This window comes from Phalacrocorax aristotelis, chromosome 7 (assembly GCF_949628215.1).
Source record: "Phalacrocorax aristotelis chromosome 7, bGulAri2.1, whole genome shotgun sequence".
Lineage (NCBI taxonomy): Eukaryota > Metazoa > Chordata > Aves > Suliformes > Phalacrocoracidae > Phalacrocorax > Phalacrocorax aristotelis.
The window spans coordinates 32700406-32720789 of NC_134282.1; the positions used below are offsets into that span (position 1 = coordinate 32700406).

Below are 20384 nucleotides of genomic sequence, written 5' to 3' on the forward strand. Positions count from 1 at the left end.
TGCTAGAGTCTTCTCCCCACATTTTGGTCTTTTTTTGCTGACCACCTCCATAGGAAGCTCTCTCCTGTTCCTGGGGCACTCTTCTCCCTCTGGTTGCTCTCCTCTCCCAGTCTACCTGCTACCCAGCTCTGCCACATGCTCTTCTGCCTACACATCCTCCTTGGGCTCTGCGGCCCCTCTATGGGGTCTTCCATACCTTTACCCTGAGACAGCACCTAACCAAGGCTGCTTTGTGGCTTCACTGTTTTTGTCACCTAGTGCTTCAGGGGCCTTTGCACTTCAGTGCCCGTGAAGAGTGGGTTCCCCTTTCCTCTTGCCCAGAAGTGGAGCTCCTGGGGGAGAAAGTAGCCAGGTATGGCTTTTCCCTCCTGGTGCCAGCTGGGTCAACTGCCTTCTTGGGCTTGGCCATTCTCCTTGGGGTAGGAAACCTTGCTGTGAAACAAGGGCACAGACCCTTGTAGCCCTCAGCGATACAGGGTGCCTTCAGCATGGTCCCATCCTGGCCATTTTTGGACCATGCAGTCTTCTCAAACACCCTGTCATATCCCCACAACTGGGTATCTTTCATGTCCTCTGCCTAATCAGATGCCCACTCACGTGAGGAAATGCCACCAGTGGGAGCTGAGGCATCATAACCCAGCCTATAATCCTCCTTTAAAGACATTTCAGCAGCTCAATTAAGTTTCCACTTGTGTGTTTTCTTTTTTCCCCCTTTGCTTTCATGGTCATTTAAAACAAATAAAGTGAGCAGAATACGGCAGCGTGATAACCACCATTTAATTCCCTTCCCACGGGTCTCCAGATTATTTGGTGATTCAGTGGCAGCAGGGGGAACATTTATGGAAAGGGAGGCGGGAGCTTCCCACAGGGACAACAGCTCACAAACCAGGGCCCCTGAGCATCTTGGAGGAAATACGTGCCTCAAGTTTTCCTTTTAAATAGCATGGATATGGTGAATGCAGCACCAGAGTCCAGGCCTTGGAGCAGAAGCGGACACCCGCTCCCCCACTTTTGTGGCATCTCCATTCTCATTGCATGTCTCACTGCCCTCGTTGTTCTCACACTGTGAAGTGTGGATGAAGGCCAATGTCCAGGATACATTTCACGCTTCTGTGCAAACACAATATGAGAATGAAGAATTCATACCCTTAGACAAGGAGACGAGAGTGTATTTTCTCATAATAAAGAAAAGCAGCCAGATCGGAGCCTACCAATTCCTCTTCAATGCTCCCGACTTCCCTCGGAAGTTCAAACAAGCCTATACTTTTAAATAGGCAGGGAGAAGTATATTATATTTAAAAAGCAAAACAAAACAAAGCAAACCACAAATCCTTTCGGATCTTTTTTGCATTATTCTCCCAACCTCTGTCTTGGTAGGTGACTTTTCCAGCTCTCCCCCATTTGATCTGCTGGGACTGCAGTGGTGGCGAAGGAGAATGCCATGTGTTTTATGTGTTTGTGAACAATTAATAGTGGTACTGCATTTTGCTGGAACAGCATGTAAAATGCACCCCGGGAGGGGAAAAAATAACAACTAACCAGACTCTTAAGCCAGCCAGAGCTTTTGCTGTCCTGTAGGAAAACACAGTGTGGGGGTTTGCTTATTCATCATCATCAGTAAATAACAGGCGCTCACCTTGAGCTCTCCTTCAGCCACTTCTTCTTCTCCCCAGCCTCTGTGCTAGCAAAGAAATGAAATATTTACTGTAGTTTGGATGAAGAATTGTGTTTTTATAGTTGTGCATGTTTTGCCTTTTGTTTTCTCCCTAAAAAGCTCTGCTTTCGTAGCTTTGGCTTTGTCTTCCCCAGCATGAAAAGCCTCTGTCTGGAGTGCATTCTGCCAGTCTGACACTGAAAATTAGTCCTGAACCATTTGCCTGAACCTGTCAACCCCACATCATAGCCACACATTGTGTATGCAGGTGGTTTGGCCTGGGAAGGATGCATAATGCACGTTAGTCATTTAATACATTTATAATCTAATCTCTCAGAACAGCATTGTCAGCAGCTTTTCTTACCCCTTGTGCAGTACATCAAGACATGTTTCCATCCCTGTGCCCATGCCAGGAGGAGGTATCGGCTCACCCAGCACCGGGGTGGATGGTTCAGAATTCTCTCCAGCAAAGGCTACAGCAGCATCTGTAGCCCTGCACCTCTGCCTGCCCTGGTGAGGCAGGACCCACATCTTGAAAAGCGACTGTCTGTCCTGTGAGCGCCTGGAGCCCACGGCCTCTTTGCTGGGATCAGACCCAAGAGTGCCTGCCTGACAGCTCCAGCTGCACCGGACGTCCCCAGCATGTGCCTCGCCGTCGAAGGTTCACGGCATCCCTTCTTTGCATCCAGACGTCAACACTTCCCGTTGATCTTGCTCAAGCTGAGTCTGAGCCTGGAGGCACAGGGGTTACAGAGCCTTTTTTTCCCCCAACCATCTGTACTCAAGAGTCATCCTGTCTTGTATAATTTTCCAGTGTGGAAGAGACAGGCTGGGCAGCGTGAACTGGAGACCGCCGTGCGGCTTGGTAGTCCTTACAAGCCATGAGTGGCCAAGACCTGCCGAGGCATGTTGACCAGGAGAGCTGCAGACACTGGATTCCTAAAACCTGTGCTTTACCTAACACCTTCATAAAGTTTCCTGAATTAAAATGGTTCAGGAAACATATTTTCAGACTGTCAGTGAGATGCATTCGTCACTCCCCTGAATATGCACCAGATTGTTAATGCTTTAGGCCAAATACCATGTCTTTTTTAATGCCTACAAAATGTAGTGCATGTTGCTGGTTTTATATTTATAATAATTATAAAAGTAACGGGAGTAGCTGCATTCTAATAGGCTAGAAATGGCCGGGCACAGACAAAAAAAATGATTCATTGTTGCAATTAATGCTTGAGCTTGCACCTATGATTAATTAGCCTGGCGACAGCACTATGCAAAAGATCAGGGTGAGAATTAATAGGGAGACAAGTGCCGACTTTTAAAATGGTTAGACTACTATTTAGTGCTCCTTCCTTGGGCTGCCTTGGCCCATTTAATTAAAGGCAATGGCACATACTTGCTGTGCACCAATAGACCCATAGGCAGGTGGTGTGGAATATTTATATAACGGTGTTCAGTAGAAAACTTAAAACTTAAACTCACATCCATGTCTCTAAATATAATTTTGAAATGTCAAAGATGCTAAGAAGAGTGCTGGCACTGGAGGAGACTGCTGTCAGGAAGAGGCAATAGTGTGCCAGATTTATACTGGTCTAAATACGTAGGTGACTTTTCAGCTCGTGTGTTGAAGGGAGCCAAAAATGCTCCAATGGACGTACTCGATCTGGTGGAAGGCAGAGGAACCAACAAGAACATGTGCTACAAATTTGTACATCCATAGGCGTCTATTGCTGATCCCCGTTGACAGCCACATGCTTTGCCTGAAGTTGTCATAACTGTGATCCAGCACTGCCGATGTGGTGGGCGAGTGCCAGGGTTTAGGTGTGTTGGCTACAGGGGGCCAGGGCAGGAGTTGTGGGGCTTTAAGCAGAACCCATTTGTCATTACCCTGTGATGCTGTGTCCCTCCATCCACAGCCTTGCAAACTGTGAATTACAATAGTGTACCAACGTCACCTTGATGTTTCCTCCTCAGAGATACCACCAAGTGTGAATGAGAAGGGAGAGGGTATGGAGAAGGGAGCATTGATGGATGCACCCTGATCAGATGCTAATGGAGAGAAGGATGAGAGATGTCCCACTGAGATCTGCCTGGGGAAAAGCGCTCTGTGGAAAGGGCTTTGGCACCTTTCCTGGAGCATCACATCAGTGATAGGGTAGCAGTTTGCCCCTCTTAAATGACCTTTTGCTGACTTTTGTCCCACAAGGTATTTATTTTTTCCTCCTCCCAGGCTCATTTTCCTGCAAGTGTACTCCTGGGTGAGGAACAGCTTAGCTCTTTTTTAATAGGTGGCTTTGATGGGTGAGATGGAGCAGGGGCAACTCCCGAGAGCCTGAAAGTTCCCATGAAGCACAAATTACTCTGAAGCACCAGCCTTTTAAGCTGAGCCCTGTTGGCAAAGTTTCTTCTCCTTCTGCTGGCTCATTATCTTTCCCTTCTGCATATTTGTGCCTCCCACCACCCCAATTCATTTTTCCCAGTTACGGCGGCTATTGACTGGTTTATATAGATGGGGTTTAACCAGTCCTCCCCCATGGGCTGCTCCTGAATAGCTGATGAGGCCGATTTATCTGTTTACACATCAGTCTGAAAGCACATGCAAAGTTATATCTTGGCTGACTTAATTGTTAGGAGCTGCAACCCCAATGTCTTTGTAAATAAAATGGTTTAGTCTCACAGGGAATGCCTCCTGGAGAGAGTTGAATAAATACATCAATATGTAAATAGATCCACAAGAGGAGGATGAACTGGGACTTCGCAAAACTGATAAAGCATCTTAGGAGATGTGTTGTCATTACACTTCTTGCATATTCTGATGAAGCAAACAGTAATGCTGGATCTCAGCCCTGGGTTGCAGGAGAGGAAGGGGGGAAGGGAGAAGTGCGGGCACAAGCGCACCGTGACTGAAATTCTTGTATGGATTGATTTGACTTAAATATATTCCGAGGCTGGTCTAATTGCTAGTTTAGTCTCAGGCTTTGATTTTCCTGTTGCTTTCACATCTCTGCTGCTGAGTCTTTCCTGCATTTCAAGCAGCCTTATCAGGGGCAGCGTCTGGACTAAACTGAACTTCTGTCAGACCAAAAGAGATGATACCTGTCCTTGCTGAATCCTCCCGCAAAGCACTTGCAGCAAAGTGGGCATGAGTTAAAGGCAGTGAAGGTCAGAGTTTTGCTGCATGAGTGTTTTGCCTGTGTAACGGCATCAGGGGTTATTTTGGAAAACAAAGCCTGAAACTTTTGGGACACCATGTTCATGGTGGGCCCATGGTTGTGTGACCCTCATCAGAGATCTTCTTAGCAAATTGGGGGAGACCAGTTAAACGAAGCACAAACAGGAGAAAGGCCAATTTGCTAACGCTGACACGCATCCTGCAGGATCCTGCCTGCTGCAGGACTGTATAAGTGACAGCCCTTATTTTTTCCTGTTGTGTGTCATGTGCTGTGGTGCCCACCCACAGGAGACACTGCTCTGTGGCAGCACTGCTGCACTTCCACTGCACAGGTGGAAATACTGAGGTTCGGTTCACAAGTGGCAGCTCTGCCTGCTGTGTGTCAGGCAAGAGGAAACCTGTAACCCGCCTCGGGCACTGGAGCACTTCTGTGCCGATTTCTAGGCAAAGAAGGGGAGGAGAAACCTCCCACCGCATTGTCTGTGGTGCTGCCTCCCTTTCTGCAGGCTGAGCTCCAGCCCTTGTTTTGCAGTGTACCATGTGGAATTCTATCACCTTCAGCAATGAAATCTGTCACCTTCAAGCTGCTTTATTGTAATCTGGGGACTTTTGCCCTGTCTGCTCTAACCCGGTACTGGGCTCCTGCCACATAGCGCTGCATTCCTCCCTACGCCATCGCTAACATCTATCGATCAGGCTCCTTGTTGCAACCAACGGTGTTAACTTTAGGGGCCACGTTTGTACTTGTTTTCTCACCAGGATCAGATCATTAATTGACCTTCCTTCTTTCTCTTTGCCTTCCTTCTGTCTGGTGTGCATCTCAACCCCCTTCTTCTGGTGGCTGCTTCACCTTCCTTCCCAGCCCCCGTCCAATGTGGAGAATAAAAGACATGCAGTATAGCCAGTATTCAGGAGGTGAGCTCAGATTTTAAAGAATGTGATGTATAAATAGATCTTTTAAATGACGATACCTTCATGTTGCATCAGTTATAAAAATACACACGTTTGAGTCAGATTAACTGGCATATCTTCTCTTCAAGAAAGCAATTTAATAATAAACTCAGGGAACGGTAGCTCTTCAGCAGATGCAGCTTGGATGTCACAGCTCCTGAAGTGTGGTGTTGTGTGAGGCTTTTTTCTGAACAGTTTGAGAACCCTGGTGTGGCAGGACAAGATAAATTGACCTTGTTAATGGGCCGTTATTATTAATTATTATATACTTACATGTTAGAATCAGAATACTTTTGCTTGCTGCTTTTCTGTAGCTTCTATTGTAGTTGTATTTTTGTTTCAGGGGATACGTAATTTTCATCTGAAATGCAGTTATGGGCATGTGCATACACATTTGCCTGGGCTAATTAAAAACTTAGAGTTGCTTTCCTGCAACAACCACTATGCAGCAAAATGGTTGTTAACTTTTTGGAAATGTGTTTTGTTGCAGAAATCTGAACTTTTTGTAAAATCATGTAGTCAAATCTTTGGGGTTTTGATTTTCAATGAATAATCAATATTTGCAACAAAAAAATGAAAACAAAAAAGGGTGTTTATTGAAGCTTTTCCACAGGACAAAATCTATACCATGTATTATTAAAAACAGAGGCTTATATCTTGAGTTTTCTCGTGCCACAGCTTATAATAGCCCTTCAGAAGCTTGAAGTGGGGTTGTTTTTTTTTTCATTAAACAAAATGTTGTGTTCCCCCTGCTGCATTCATTACAGGCAGCATATTGGAAGGTGCCTGTGCCTGGCAGTTCTGGCCTGGAGGGCTGCTCTCATTCATCTCCATCAATGCTATGAGTTATTTCATAAGCAATGGAATTATTTCTTTCAAAAGTGGATGCGTAAGGGATGATAGCAACATCAGAGGTGTGAGGAGCAGTGAAAGGGAAAGCACATTTTCTTGGCAACATTTTTAGACATCTGCCTGCTGAGCACCTCAGCAGGGAGATGGCGACTTTGAGACAGGTGCCTGGTGGTTAAGGGTGTAGTTGATGATGGGTGCAGCTCTTCCCCCAAGTCCCCCTCTGGCCACAGGTCTTAACCCTGACCTGTGAGAAGTCCCCCCTCTTTCTCAGCTGCCTTTGTGCAGTCCCTTATGCACTTGGACATTTTAGGAGATTATAGTAGTCTCTAGGGCTGAGAATACAAGAATTTCCAGCACCACCAGCAAGGAGCTGGGGAAAAATCTCGTTACTCTGTGTCCCTTCAATTGTTGAATGTGCCAGAAGTGGGACTTGCAGGCCAGTGCTCCAAAGCATTGCTTTGGCAGCCAGGCAGACTTGGAATAAAGAAATGCTTCAGTCATGTTTTCGCTCCCCATGGCCAAGTTCCAATATTCAAATTAGGATTACCAGAAGTGAAATGGAGTTGCGATTTGCCTCTGCTGACCTTCAGCAGCTACTGTTCCAGCCCTGGGTCTCTGGAGAGCTCTGGGGATGCACCTCCATACTGATGTGTCAGTCTCATATTCCTGCCTTAAGCCTATCCTAAGCTGAGATGGCCAACTAACATACCCAACTGCAGAGATTTTGTGACAAGCTGAAAGAAGCCTTTCTTCCAGAACACACAAATATGTTTTGCAAGGCAAAAATAAGCAGTAATGCAAACATCATACTCTTGTTTTTTTCCCCCTGTCTTTTTTTCTTTTTGCTTGAGGAAAGCAGGAAGAGGCAAGAAAGGACTGACACTTTATCCCACCAAGGGCTTTTTCTAAGATGCCTGCTGGGAATGCTCACTGTATGTTTCTCTTTAGGTAGTAACTCTTTTGATTTTCTCACTGCCTTGCAAGCCACACTGAGGTGCCTGGAGAAGGATTTGCTGATGGCTTATGTAATCTATTCTCCCTTGAGGATTTGCTCTTTCCATCTTGATAAACTTCTAATTCTTGCTTTCTAATAACACTGAGGGACTGTGTTTAATGCCTTTATGAGGGTTTTGTGATTGATGTTCATCTGTGCTTGCAGGAGACCAATGACCTCATTTTGTTTTTGACAGAGCATCGGGACAAGCACTCTGTATCCTTCTCCTGTCTTGGTCATATATAAACGAAAGAGAAAGTAAAGTGGATATAATATGTCCAGATCTGTCAGTCTGGCTCACTTGTACTCTCTCACCATATTGCTCAACTTCTGACACTGTTTCTGTCCAGCGTGGCATATGGGCACGTGTTTAAAGGACACGGTTGGCTTATTTTTTATATTGTTCTGTTATCTTGTTTTTATTCTTCCTTCTGTACATGAACGTCTGGGATATTTGGAAGTAGCTGCTCTAACTTGGCATGGGATTAGATTGCTTAAAAATTACCTCACAGAGTCAATGTAAATTTACAGCAGATAAGACTTGGACCCTTTAAAATGCCTTTTTTAACCTGTTCCTGTCTTTTTTCCAATTCCATTCCTTCTTCTTTTTCTGATTTATTTCCAGCAGTTTTGAGATGAACATGACTCCTGTTTTATGCTTAGACCGACCTCATCTCTGATACCCTAACATTTTCTACATGGCCCATAGAGAGATCTTGCACTTCTGCACATGCATATATGCACACGCACAGGTACCCACCACTGGTGAAGGATTTGTTGGTGTAAGAAATCCTGGAGGGAAAATGCCCACAATGATGAATTCACAGAAAATATGTGAAATACTATTCCCAGATATCTGGGTAATATAATTCACTGAAGTGTTTTCATAGAGTAAATGTCATTTCCCTTTAAAAATCCATTTTCTTTCCTTAGGAGAATGGACATTTAGAGCACCTGTACTGAAAGAGGGAAGGTAGAAGGGGCTGTGAGCATGCCCTGCTTCCTGGGCTGTTATGCAGATTCTAAATGCAAGTTTGGTTATTTCTTATATATTTCTGTTTTTCCTCTCTGCTTTTTTGCTTTGAAATATCTGCTTGCTTTGTCATTGAAGAACAGCTGAGAGATCAGGAAAATGGCTTAAGAATTCAGTGGGCTGTAACCTATTTGGATTTAAAATAGTGCCTGGGAGAAAGCTTTTTACACTGCCTTGCTAAACAATCCTCCTTCTGTCACCATCTGAGGTTGCCGTCCTTTGTTCGTCATCGTGTCGCTTTCCCTCTAACTCTCCAGAGCCTTCAAGGAAAGGAGAAGAATGATGAACGAGGCTTCTTTTCTTTTTCTTTTTTAAATCCCCCCAAGTCATTCTTTAAAAAAAAATAACCCACAACCCTTATGGGCCATCTGCCTTTGTTTTAGTTGCACTTCTTGGCTTTGTTTCTTCATCATTTCCCCCTCCTCGCCTCTTTGCAGGGCACAGCTAAGAGCTCAGGGAGGCAGCTCAGCACCCCTGGTCTCAGCTGCAGCACTTGTAGCATCAGAGCCTGCTCATTTGACTACAGCCAGGACAATCTCCGCTCCCTACAGAGTCTTTTTTTTCTTCCCTCTCCCAGGATCTGCAAAAGCAAAGCTGCGGCTGGTGTGCCAGGGGAGCGCAACTCTGGCAGTGAGGCAGAACGAGCGGGGCACCCTGTTGCTTGCCCCTGCTGCTCCCCAGCAGAGACAGGCAGGTGGTGGGGGGTTCGACGTCCTGCTGTGTGGCAAGGCCTCCAATGCCTCCCCTTCGTGCCTGCCACCGAGCAGGCAGGTGGCAGAGGGAGGGTCCCATCACGCTCGGGTTCCAGCTTACTCCCTCTGCAGATGCAGATGCAGGCAGGAGAGAGCACAGGGGTGTCCCATGGTACAGGCTGACAGCTCATCCTTTCACCTTTGATTTGCAGCAAATTGAGGAGAGGGCTACCCCAAATGGATGGCTCTCCCAGACAGGCTCAGCACCACCCGCGCTCGGGGCAGGTAAGGTGGCTGAGGGGCCCCAACATCTTTTCGTCACGAACGCCGGATCCATGGGAGCTGTGAGCAGGACCCACATGCCACCCTTAGCTGCAGCTCACCCTTTGCATCCTGCCAAGGAGAGTCTGCCTGCAGGACACACAGGCACGGCTTCTGGAGCGTTTCGAAAGCCATTTTTGTTCAGAAATTCCTGATGTTGTTTTTGCTGACCTAAGCGGTCTGTATCTTTTCCAAATGTTTCTGACGTTTCTCCCAGAGTAATCTATTAATGTCACAGACAAGGATTCTGCTGACTTCAGTTTGGCTTCTGTTTCCCATTGGACAGGCTCCTCTCTTTATGGGGGAATGCCTCAAGCCAAAAAGAGAGGAAAAAATCCCAGCCCCTGAGCTAACTGAAAACAGGCCCAAAGGGAAGCGCCTTCCAGCCACATTGCCTCTCACTGGCTGGCTTCTGTTCTGTGCTTGGGGACGTGCCAGACTTCAGTGCCTCCATGCTTTTGATTCTTGTTTATCCCTGGCAACATGATTGTCTATAATTATACATAATCTCCACCTTGTTTACCCTTCTTCCTCCAGGTCTGAACGCAAGCTCAATGGCAACCTTCTGCTCAGTCTGCCAAGGCTCCAGCTCCAAACTACTTCTCCGCATCCTCCACCTTCTTTTTCACAAGTAACAAAGACATTTGATTTCCTCCCACTCCTTCTACGCACGCCCCTGTGCTTTCCCCCTCCCCCTTGCTGGCACTGGGGTTATTTATACAGAATGTGGAAACAATTTGCAGGAAAGCAAACAATGTAACCCGGAGTGAGGGAAGGGAGACAAGTTTATTGTGCACACTTACAGCCCCAGAAGTGAAATGCTGCTTTTTTGGGGAGAAGAGGGAGTGGACTGTTTTCTTTCTGCTACTCTCTTTCAACGTCTCACTGAACTGCTTTCCATCTTGCCAGGGTCAGGTCCAAACCCGAGCAACCAGATCTGACTGCGTGTTTTGGAGGAAGTTCAGGTTGGATCCCTCCCTGCATCACAGCTTGATGAGGCAGTATCTGTGTACTTAATCCTCTCTGAGGTTTTGCTCTCGGATCATTTCTGCTCCTGGATTAGCATTAATGAAGAGCATGTGTGCTTCAGAGGTCCTGATCCATGCCCTGAGAGTTGTAGCATTGCTAAAGGTATTGTTTTCTGCCTGGGTGTTATACAGAGCTATTCCAAGGAATAGTTAGGCTGAAAGAGGGGATTCCTTGGGAGTGAATGAGACAGGAACTTTTTGCAAAGTGTGATTACAGTCTCTCTCCCCTCACCTACTTAGCATTACATTTTCAGAACATCCCAGCACCTTGCTAGCACCAATGTGAGTGTCTTTGTAAATCAAGCAGTTTGCTTTGGTGCCCACCAAAGAGTTGAGCTTTGCTGGAGCTTGGGAGTGAAGCACTTGCAGTTCTCAGAGGTGCAGGTGCCATTTATCCACGGGTATAAGCAATGGGAAGCTGATCCAGCATTTGATTCAGTACCACTGAGCAGGTCTTCTGATCCCTCTCTGCACTGGGCTCAGGTACTATGAAGTCCTCAAAAAGAAGTAGTCCAAGCCCACTGATCTTCTGGGGAAGAAATATTGGTGTTGCAGAGACAAGGAAATCTTCTCTGCAGGTTGCACATCCAGCAGAGTGGCGGCCTTGGCAATCTCCTCCCTCCCTGGGATCTCGCAGCCACCTTTCTCAATAGCCTCAAGACTTGGGACGTGATCTGTGCAAGTTGTGCTGAGCTGGTAGGGCAGGGCCAGGAAGCTGCCAACTGGGACATCATGTTCCTCTCTAAATTGGGCAAATTTCCAGCCTTGAACTGGTGCAGCAGATAAACTGTGATCCAATGGTACAGAGGGACAGTTAGAAGAAACCTATAGTGGGCTATTCCGCCCTGAGATCTTGCGTCTTCTCCACCTTCCAGTCCTCAGTCTTTGTCCATACACAAAGTGTGAGCTTCCAGGGTATGTTTGTTCTGTAAAATGCCACATCAGCTCTGCCACATGGGATGGCAAATGTCTCTGTGGACAGGATGACCCTCCTAAAGCTAACGGCACGGTGCAGAGACCATCTCAAACACTGCTGCTGCTCCCTTCCTTAGCCAGGTCTTGGCCTGAATTAGCAACTCTAGCTGTAAAACACAGCAAGGGCCAGAGCAAAGATACTCAGTCACCTGTGTTTTCTGATGTGATCTGGTCAGGGGCAATTCACGTCCTCTCTTTGGGCTCTTCTAATTTTCACTAACTCTCAGAAAGGCCAGGCACAGCAACAATTTCTGTTTTCTCTTCCAAGCCAGGCACCAATACTGTGGACTGGAAAGCCTGCAGCTGGGAGCAAAGAGTGACTGCCGCAGTCTGCTGATCCCCGTCAGCTGAGATGCCCCCAGACATAGCAGTGCAGCCCCTTTCCACCAGCTGAGCCACACACAGCGGCTGTGGCACAACAGAAACGTGGGTCTTGTAGGTATTCACTACATCTATGCCGGTGTCTGTGAGTACAGCGTGCTCCTCAACCTCAATGTCTGCCTCCCGTCCATGCAGCTGCCTCTTGCAGAGCCTGTGGTGTCTGCAGCAGCCTGCCCAGGCATGTCGCACAGTGTGCTTAGCTGACTAGCAGTATACTGGACTATAGAGAGTGTTTAAATGCATAAGGCTCTGGAGAGTCCTCTCTGGTCCCTCCTGCAGCCGTGCTTGCAGGCTCAGGCGGTAAGGACAGCACCTCTGGTTTTGGGGTTAGCCTCTGGGCACCCCACTGAAGGCATTAGGGGCAGACAGACATTTCCAATCCTTCCTGACTCCTAAGAGACTCCCCATACTCCTAGAAACATGTGGCCTTGAGTTAAACTACATGGAGAAATCTTGACTAAACAGCTCACAGCAGCACTACAGGTTTGGGCAAAGTAAAGTCTTGTAGCTCTTCCTATAGGCACTTCAAAATGCAGAGACCAGAAGGATCGGTGTAATTGCAGCAAAACAGTCATTGGAGCACTTGTGTTTTTTTGCTTCTGGTTATAAATGTTCAAATTCTCATAAAAATATGTGAAAAACTCTCCTTGGAAGGACTGTGCTGCTGAAACCATCATTGGCTTTTTGGAATTTCCTCTTTCATCTTGTTCTTTTTTTTATTATTATTATTTTTTAGGGCTATTTAGATGAGAACAGATTTGTATTCTTCTCTTCATGCTGCTTGCTTACCACCTGAAATCCTCATCTGCACTTTGCAGTTCCCAACACAATCGTGAGCAGTATCCTGAACTGAGCGTTCTAACTTCAGGTGAGGAAAAGGAACAGAAGCAGATGGGCTTGTAAACAGCAGAGATCTGGCTCTCCCACAGAGGTCCTTGCATAGTGGAAAGCAGCAGAATGGTTAGTAAACACTGAGCAACTTTCATTTTCCAGGCTGAAATGTGATAATCTGGGGAGGGTAGGACAGCATAGAAACAGCAGCTATCGTATTCTGGCACAGTCAGCTATTCCCAGCAGAAGCTGTTCATGGTAGAACTCGTAGCAAATTGGAGAATATGGGAAAGGGGGGTACATTTTCCAGCAACAGGGAATTTATGGGTGATGAAAACAAGATTTCCAGCAGCCCTTTTCCACTAGCATTTTAATTTTGGTTTCTAAAGAAGAATCCTAATGTTTTTCTGTCATTCCTCCCTCCCTTTGAATTAATTTTGAAACTATCAGTCAATCAGAGTTGTGAGTAATTTCACTGATAACAAAATTCCCACAAGTTACCTGAAGGTTGGCAGCTGGATGGAGGAAAAAGAAACCTGAAGTAGAGTCCGCACTGGTGGAAGAACACTCAACCACATCCGTTGCAAGAAGCAGCAGCAGCCAGCTGGCCAGGCTGCACACGTGCTGCTCTGATCTAGTGTGTGCTGCCCTTTGTCCAGCCAATCACGTACAGGACGTGGAAGTGAGCAGGAATGTGGTGGGGAAAGGCAGAGGGGAAGATGATCTGTGGGATCTAATTCCCTAACAATTTATCTTGGGTTCTTTGGCTTCTCAGGGATCCGCTTGTTGCTGCACGTGTTCCATTAGTGGAGTGACAGTGAAGAGAACCAGGGTGCATCAGACTCGTGGGTGAAGTGTGGGTAGCTGGTCGGTCTGTCTGTCCTGCTGTGTCTGCTCCTGCAGGTGCAGTGAGGGGACAGTCACAAGGGCAATGGGAAGAATAGCCTAGTGCTGACGTAACCTGTCAGAGCCTTCCAGCTGGGTGTTGACAAAGCTCCGAGTCCATCTTGCTGCCCCCAAGAAGCAGTACATGAACTGTTTTTTGAAGGGACACAGATCCCTGGCTATATAAATTCTGGTTTTTAGTTCCTCTTTCCTTACCCTCTGTGTAATAGAGCCTAAGAGTGAAGCAAGCAGGCAGGTGTCTTCCCCCATTAGAAAGCTGGGGACTCCTTACTTTTCTTTCACGCTTGGGCAGGACCCTTTTTCCCGCCATTTCTAGCCATCCTTTGCTTAGTACTGAACCCCAGGGGAATTTGGTTGCTTAGCTTTAGAGCCAGGAAATTAATGAAGAGGGGCAGGAAAAGAAAGAAAACAGAATAAGGAGGCTCACTGCCATAGTTTATTGAGCCCAGAGAGATTTCTATAAGCCACATGGTATCAGGCGTAAAACAAATGACAGGTGATAACCAATGTGGAAGAATGGAGCAGGCCAAAACTCCCACAGCCCACTGAGTCCCCAGAAATGTTGGATAGGCTTAAACAGCAATTTAACATGTACCTGCCAGCAAAGAGCAGCCCCTCTACCATGTTCCTGTCAAGAAGTGGTCCTGATTCATGTGATGTGTTTTCTTTCCTCAGACAGGGAGACTACTGCAGATCCTGTGGAGTGCAAGAATCATGCAGAAAACAGACCTATGAAAGATGGTTCCAGGTTGGGATTTTAGAGAGGTTTGTGCTTGATCTAGGGTTGCAAAGTTGGTGTTTCTATTTTTCTTGGGGACTGAGAGGGGAGAGATTACTGAGTCCCTGGGTCTTAATGTAAAATTATTAGGATCTGGAACAGATTCCCAAAAAGACATTTAGGGACAACTACATGCACAAAGCAGCTTGAATATGCCTACTGCCAGAGTTCGTCCAGTCCCAGATAAAGCCTCTGAAATGGGCAGTGCTTTAATAAGGTACATCTGTTTGGGGACTCAAAATACAAGAAAGAAATATCTGAGGAGGAAGAGATAGCACTTTCTCCATTTCCTAGAAAGGAGGGAGAAAATGCCAAAAAGTTATTAATTTTTTTCTTGAAAATGTCTCAGCTGGACAAGAGCCACTCCAGGTAGGACAAACCCCATAACCTGACACTTGCAGAACAAGTGGGCTCACTTCATCCTGGCACAAGCAGTTCTGGCATTTCTAGGGAGATCTGCAACTCCAAGTAATAACCTCAGAGATTAACTGAAGTCTGAAAACAAGTTTATTTGGTAGGTGGGCTAGAGGGGGCTTTAATTATGTGTTTAGGTCTGTGCTGCTTTAAGCATTAGTTTTGCCTGGGAAAGGAAGCTGTAGCATCAGGAACGACACCTTCACACAGCTTAGATTTGAAGATGGAAAATCAGGGGGGACTGGCGAAAGCCTGTCGTCTGTTATGGCAGATGGAAATGAGCTCTGAATTAAAAGAATATCTTTTGTTTGTTTTGGGCCAAAAATAACTGGACTCTGCATAAGGCCTGATTTCCTGAGAACGGGTGCTCAGCAGTTTTTTGACAGTCTGTCAGAAGGAAGCCATCCAAAATCCAGACTATACACATCTGAAATTTTTTTTTGCCTTATTTCTCCTTTCTGCTTTGTTTGTCATATTTTTCTTGCAGCTTTCCAGAGCAGAGTTACTCTTCCACTTGTTCCCCTTTGCCTCCTGTTAAGTCAATTGCTTTATTTTCCACCATTATTTGTATTGTAGTCACTCCCAGAATCTGCGAAATCTTCCTCAGAGTTCTCCATGTCTCCTGAGCTTACTGCCAACTCTCCCACTACAGCTTTTCATTCTTCCTTCTGTAGAAGAACAAAAGGCCAGAAAAGTGTGCTGTGACACCCATTCAGGTGCCATTACCCTGTGATTCTTTAAAAACTCTATATGCATTTATAGTCGTGGAGAAGGGCTGAAGCAGAAAGCTTGCAGGCTAAATTGGTGTTAGCACATGAAAGAGAAGCAAGTGCTATGGCCTGGTATTGGGCACCGGGTTCTGGTTTTGGTTTGGATGCTGACTCATTCAGCGAGCTCAGGGAAATCATTTCCCTTCTCTGTGCACCTGTTTCCACTCCCCACCTCTAATTGTCTCCCTGTTTAGACTAGGAGCTCTTCAGGACACAGCCTGTCTCTCGCTGCGTGTACATACAACACCTCAGCACAATGGAGCCTTGTCTTGGTTGGGGCCTTAGGTGTTCGAGTAGTACAAACAAGAATAAAAGGTATGCCCAGACAGCAAGGCAAGCTTCCCAGACATGCTGCCCTGCAAGCATGTCTGAAAATGATGTGCTGGGAGCTGTCTCTGTTCCCAGTCCTTGGCTTCTCTCAGCCGGCCAGCAAAGCATTAACCAGTTCCAATTACAATGGTGAGGTGAACTGGCACGTTCCCAGTTCCACTGGGAAACCGTGTGAAATCACTAAACTCATTTTGCAGACTCAAGCAGCGCCTGATAGGAACCTCCATCCATACAGCTACAGACCTGCCTGGAGCTGCGCCACCTCCCTGCAGGTGAAAAGCTCCTTACGTCAGCCCTGAAGCTCAGAGCCATCTCATCCCACTCCCAGCACACACTGCGCACGCTTGAGCGCGCTCCAATTTGCCAGCAGAGAAATGAGCAAAAACATTTTCTCCTTTCCTCCCTTGTCTGAAGAGGTGCGTACATGTCTCTCTGGCTTTTCTTCTTGTCCGCTGGCTTTTGCATAGGCCCTTCCTCCAGTTTTTTGCTCGTTCCCTGCACTCCATCCCATCTTTTCCGTTCCTCCCTGGTTTGATACAGCATCTCACTGGTCCTGCTTCACACTAAGAGAAGGGGTATTAGATGGATTCCCCATAGAGTATAAATTGAATGGAGAGAAGTGGCTGGTTTCCCAGCAATAATTTATCTGATTAAAAAAATACTCCCCAAACTCCCCCTCCTCTGCTGGTCCTACGCCCCCTCCAAAAAGAACATTGGCACTTGGGCTAGTGTTTGAACTGTATTATTCAAATTGCTGGAAGGGGGATTTAGATGGGAAAATAACTGTCAAAAGATGGTTCTCTGGGGATTTTCCCCAGATAGCGTGAGCTCTGAAATTTGGAACATGGGTTGTTGTACGGAGGAGGCAGAGAGAGTAAATAATTCTGAGTCAAGCACCTCCGTGATTTCTAGCTTTGTCCTCATCTAACAAATACCTTACACAGATACACACAGATGCACATGCACATGCTCACACACATGTGCCCCTGCACACACATTTCATAGAAGAAGCCATTAGCAGTAACTTTAAAGCACAGCAAGCTGTTCCTGCTGTTCCCTTTCTCCTCTCATTTTTTTTCCTTACTTCAGGGCTGATTCCAAATAAAAGAAGAGATCTGCTTCATAAAATGCCTGTCTCCTTGTTTATTACCTGTACAGGTGTTATTCCTTTCAAATCAGTGCTACCCAAGGCTGGTAGTTTTCTTTTCCTGCCGAAGCCAACATTCCTTTACTTGTATGGCCTGTTGTAATTGCAGAATGGAAAAGTCACCCCAACACCCCTCTTCATCACAGCAATGCAGTGTGGGTGACCTGAACTATGGATTTCTGGCCCATCTGTATTTCGGTGTTGCCGCCTTCTTTGCGGAGAGAGGCAGGTATTTTACATTTCATACTGTTCCTGCAGTATGCTCTGATTTATAACAGGAGCTACCTTATTAATGTCAAGGGCAGAATTGCTACCGACATTCAAGCTGCAAGAGCGTATGAAAATCATTTAGTTAGCTATGGCGTGGTCCCAGCACTGAGGGCTGTTAGCTGATGTGCATTCCTCTCCCTTCTCGCAGCCTCTGCCAGTCTGTGTGCTGGTTTCTGGGCCAGTGGGTGAAATGTGAACAGGCCCATTCTAAGCCAGAGATTTTCAACGTCGGAGCAACCTTAAGCTAGTCACCAGGGCTCAGGTTTCCTTGCTTTTTGACAGGAGTACTGTTCAGATGAAACCTCTCTCCACTCCTCTGGAGGATTTACACCGCCACAAGTCTTCATTTTTTCCAGATGTTTTACCTAATAAATCAAGGAGTCTCATCAGAGGATTCAAATCCAAAAGCTGTTACCATGACTTCAAAGGCACAGGCTGAAATGGAAAGAAGCAGTGCGGACATTTTATACTGCTCTGTAGTCACCAATCATGAAAATACACTCCAGTTCCAGGATTTCTTTCCTGTGGATAGCAAAACTCCACTGTGATTAAATAAAATGGTGCTGTGCTCCTTCAGCCAACCTTTGCTTAAAAGAATTGAGCTGCAGCACTCACAGGCTGTATGGTTGGCAGTAACCGAGGATAGCGCTGGTCCTGAGAGGAGGTGAGCTCTGCCAACCCCCGTCCAAGATCAGGGACTGTTAACTCAGGTTTGAACTCTCTCTGTCCTTACAGATCAATATGAAGCTGCATATTTTCTGACACTGCTAGTTTAAGCTACTCTCACATAAAGGATTCAGATGTCCATTCATATTTTTCAGATCTTTCAGAGAGGAAAAGATAAAAAGAGTTACATGGCTGAAAAATGTGATTGTGATTATTCATACTGGTTTGTTCCTTGATCAAGAATGTAACTTTTCTTTTTTTTAAATACAGTGAACCCTTTCTGTTTTCGGTGTCTACATGGTGTCATTTTCTTTCACTGTTAAATTTCTAAAGATAAATGCTCCAGCGTTTTGAGAAACTGTTATGTATGTGTTTCTAATTACTTGATAGCACAGTGTACTGCAGGATAATGTAATGAAGAAAAGCAGCTGAAGAAAGAAAAGATGTTCCTGCGGGTAGGTGAGCTGAAGACCTGCAATACTGTATTTTGGTTCCCTGCTTTCCTTAAGAGTGCTGTTGTGGCTCTGGCTGGGCTAGGTGCTGCCCATCAGAGATGCCAGAGTTAGGCTGTGTTCTACAGCAGCTTCTGGCAGCAATGCCAAGGTAAGCTGCTCTTCTTCACCCCTCACTTTGTCTGCCCTGTCTGTGCAGGTAGCTGTGGGGCTGCATGCTAAACGGTTTCCTCACTGAATTTGTCTCACCGCTCCACAAACAGTTTTATGAGCAGGAATGAGCGAATGCTGCCAGGTGAGGAATAGGCTGCCAGTGGCAGGAGGTAGGAGGTGGTGTGTGGCCTTCAGCCATGAAGAGAGGTACCCAGGTTGAGTGTTGAGTTTCAAGAGAGGATTTGGACTGGCTCCTTGACAGGGCTGCCCTGTGCAGTCTCCCTGCAAAACCATGAAGTGAGGAGGCTGTGACAACCCTGTAGGGGTACCTACAGCAGGTGATGTGAGCAGAGACTTTGGCTTGCCCTGTGTGAGGATTCTGGTATGTGAATAAGTTGTCACTGGGGGGCTGTCAAGGGAGGGCTAAGCTAACTCCCTCTTACACTGGTTGCAGGTTAAAAGCATGTAGAGGGCTCTTGCTGCAAAGCAGATGTTGTGGTAGACTGCTTGCAGGCCAGATATCCGAGGGAAGTGGAGACTGTAGTACTTGGAGTACTGTGAAAGTACTGTGCAACCCACAGTAAACACTGTAGTTATGTAAAACAGACTCGGGACATGAGTTTATTCCAGTTAGACTGTATTCTGTATGTCCCAGGCAGCAGGGAGCAAGAGGGCATTTGGTCCTGCAACATGCTTAACCAGATCTTAAAAAATCACCATGGTTGCCGAACAGGTTTTCATATAGGATGTTTCAGAGAAGGGGATGTCTTGTTGGTGGAGGGTTGTTAGAGAAGAAAAAGCCAGGTCCATATGTCCTGTGTTATAATGATACGTTCAGACTGAAAAATAACCTTATCTAAATATTAATAATAAAATAACAGTTACCATGATACAGTTTGTGCCTGCCACAGACTCCAGAAAAATTGCTGCGTGTCTTCCCCCCCAAGATTCTGAAGCCCAGCAGCCCGAACTGTCATGACTGCCTGGGATTGGTGACATCTAGAATGATACGTGTTGGATCATCAGAACAGAGTGGGAGCAGCACAGCCTGGCTTCTGTTTCCAAAAATAGGTACTATCATTTCTGAGCAGAAGCCTCCCTTCTTTTTCCCCACCCAGCCCTGCCTGTTTGGCACATGCAGCACATAATTGTAGTGTTCGCATTGCACCAAAGAAAAACCACATTCCTAAAGCAAGCAGCACGTTAAGTAGTGGACACGCTTTGGAAGTAGGGTATGTTATGACATGGATTCTAAATTAGTGAGCGTCAATGACAATGGTTTGCAGATTTTCTATGGGCAATGGGTGTATAGAGAAGTACAGCTCATCTGCTGCATTGCAATGTGGGAAAGGATCAGAGATGTTCAGAGATGTGCCATAAAATAGGGAGCTTGAATTCCTTTCACTGGACAGTTGCTCAAATACTTGTAATTGAATGATTGAGTGGTGAATGTAGTACATCTGATTTTTCTCTGGATCTTTTCTCTCTTTTATTCTGTAGGTCTCTGAATCTCAGTCATGCTTTCACCTTTTTTTTTTTTAAGTCTACTCACTGGAGTAAGTATTTGTCTGCTTCTGCCAAACCCCAAAAGCTACATTTCATTAAAAAACCCTG

General features: G+C 46.1%; 2 long non-coding RNA genes across 33 annotated transcripts in view; one reads left to right on the forward strand and one right to left on the reverse strand.

The window, feature by feature from the left end:
* LOC142060134 (uncharacterized) overlaps window positions 1-18450 on the forward strand; it is a 101413-nt gene extending 82963 nt beyond the window's left edge. For 14 of the 32 annotated variants that reach the window (XR_012661621.1, XR_012661644.1, XR_012661646.1 and 11 more), the window contains 4 exons: window positions 2030-9633; window positions 10207-10300; window positions 11941-12107; window positions 12790-18450. This is a non-coding gene — a long non-coding RNA (uncharacterized LOC142060134). The remainder of the gene's footprint in view (window positions 1-2029; window positions 9634-10206; window positions 10301-11940; window positions 12108-12789) is intronic. The other 18 variants (XR_012661622.1, XR_012661631.1, XR_012661635.1 and 15 more) reach the window with 15 other exon arrangements.
* Window positions 413-13492, reverse strand: LOC142060136 (uncharacterized). The gene is made up of 3 exons (XR_012661647.1): window positions 13386-13492; window positions 1637-1681; window positions 413-1110 (listed from the first exon to the last, which is right to left on the reverse strand). It is a non-coding gene; the product is annotated as an uncharacterized LOC142060136 (long non-coding RNA).
* Window positions 18451-20384: the final 1934 nt, after the last annotated feature.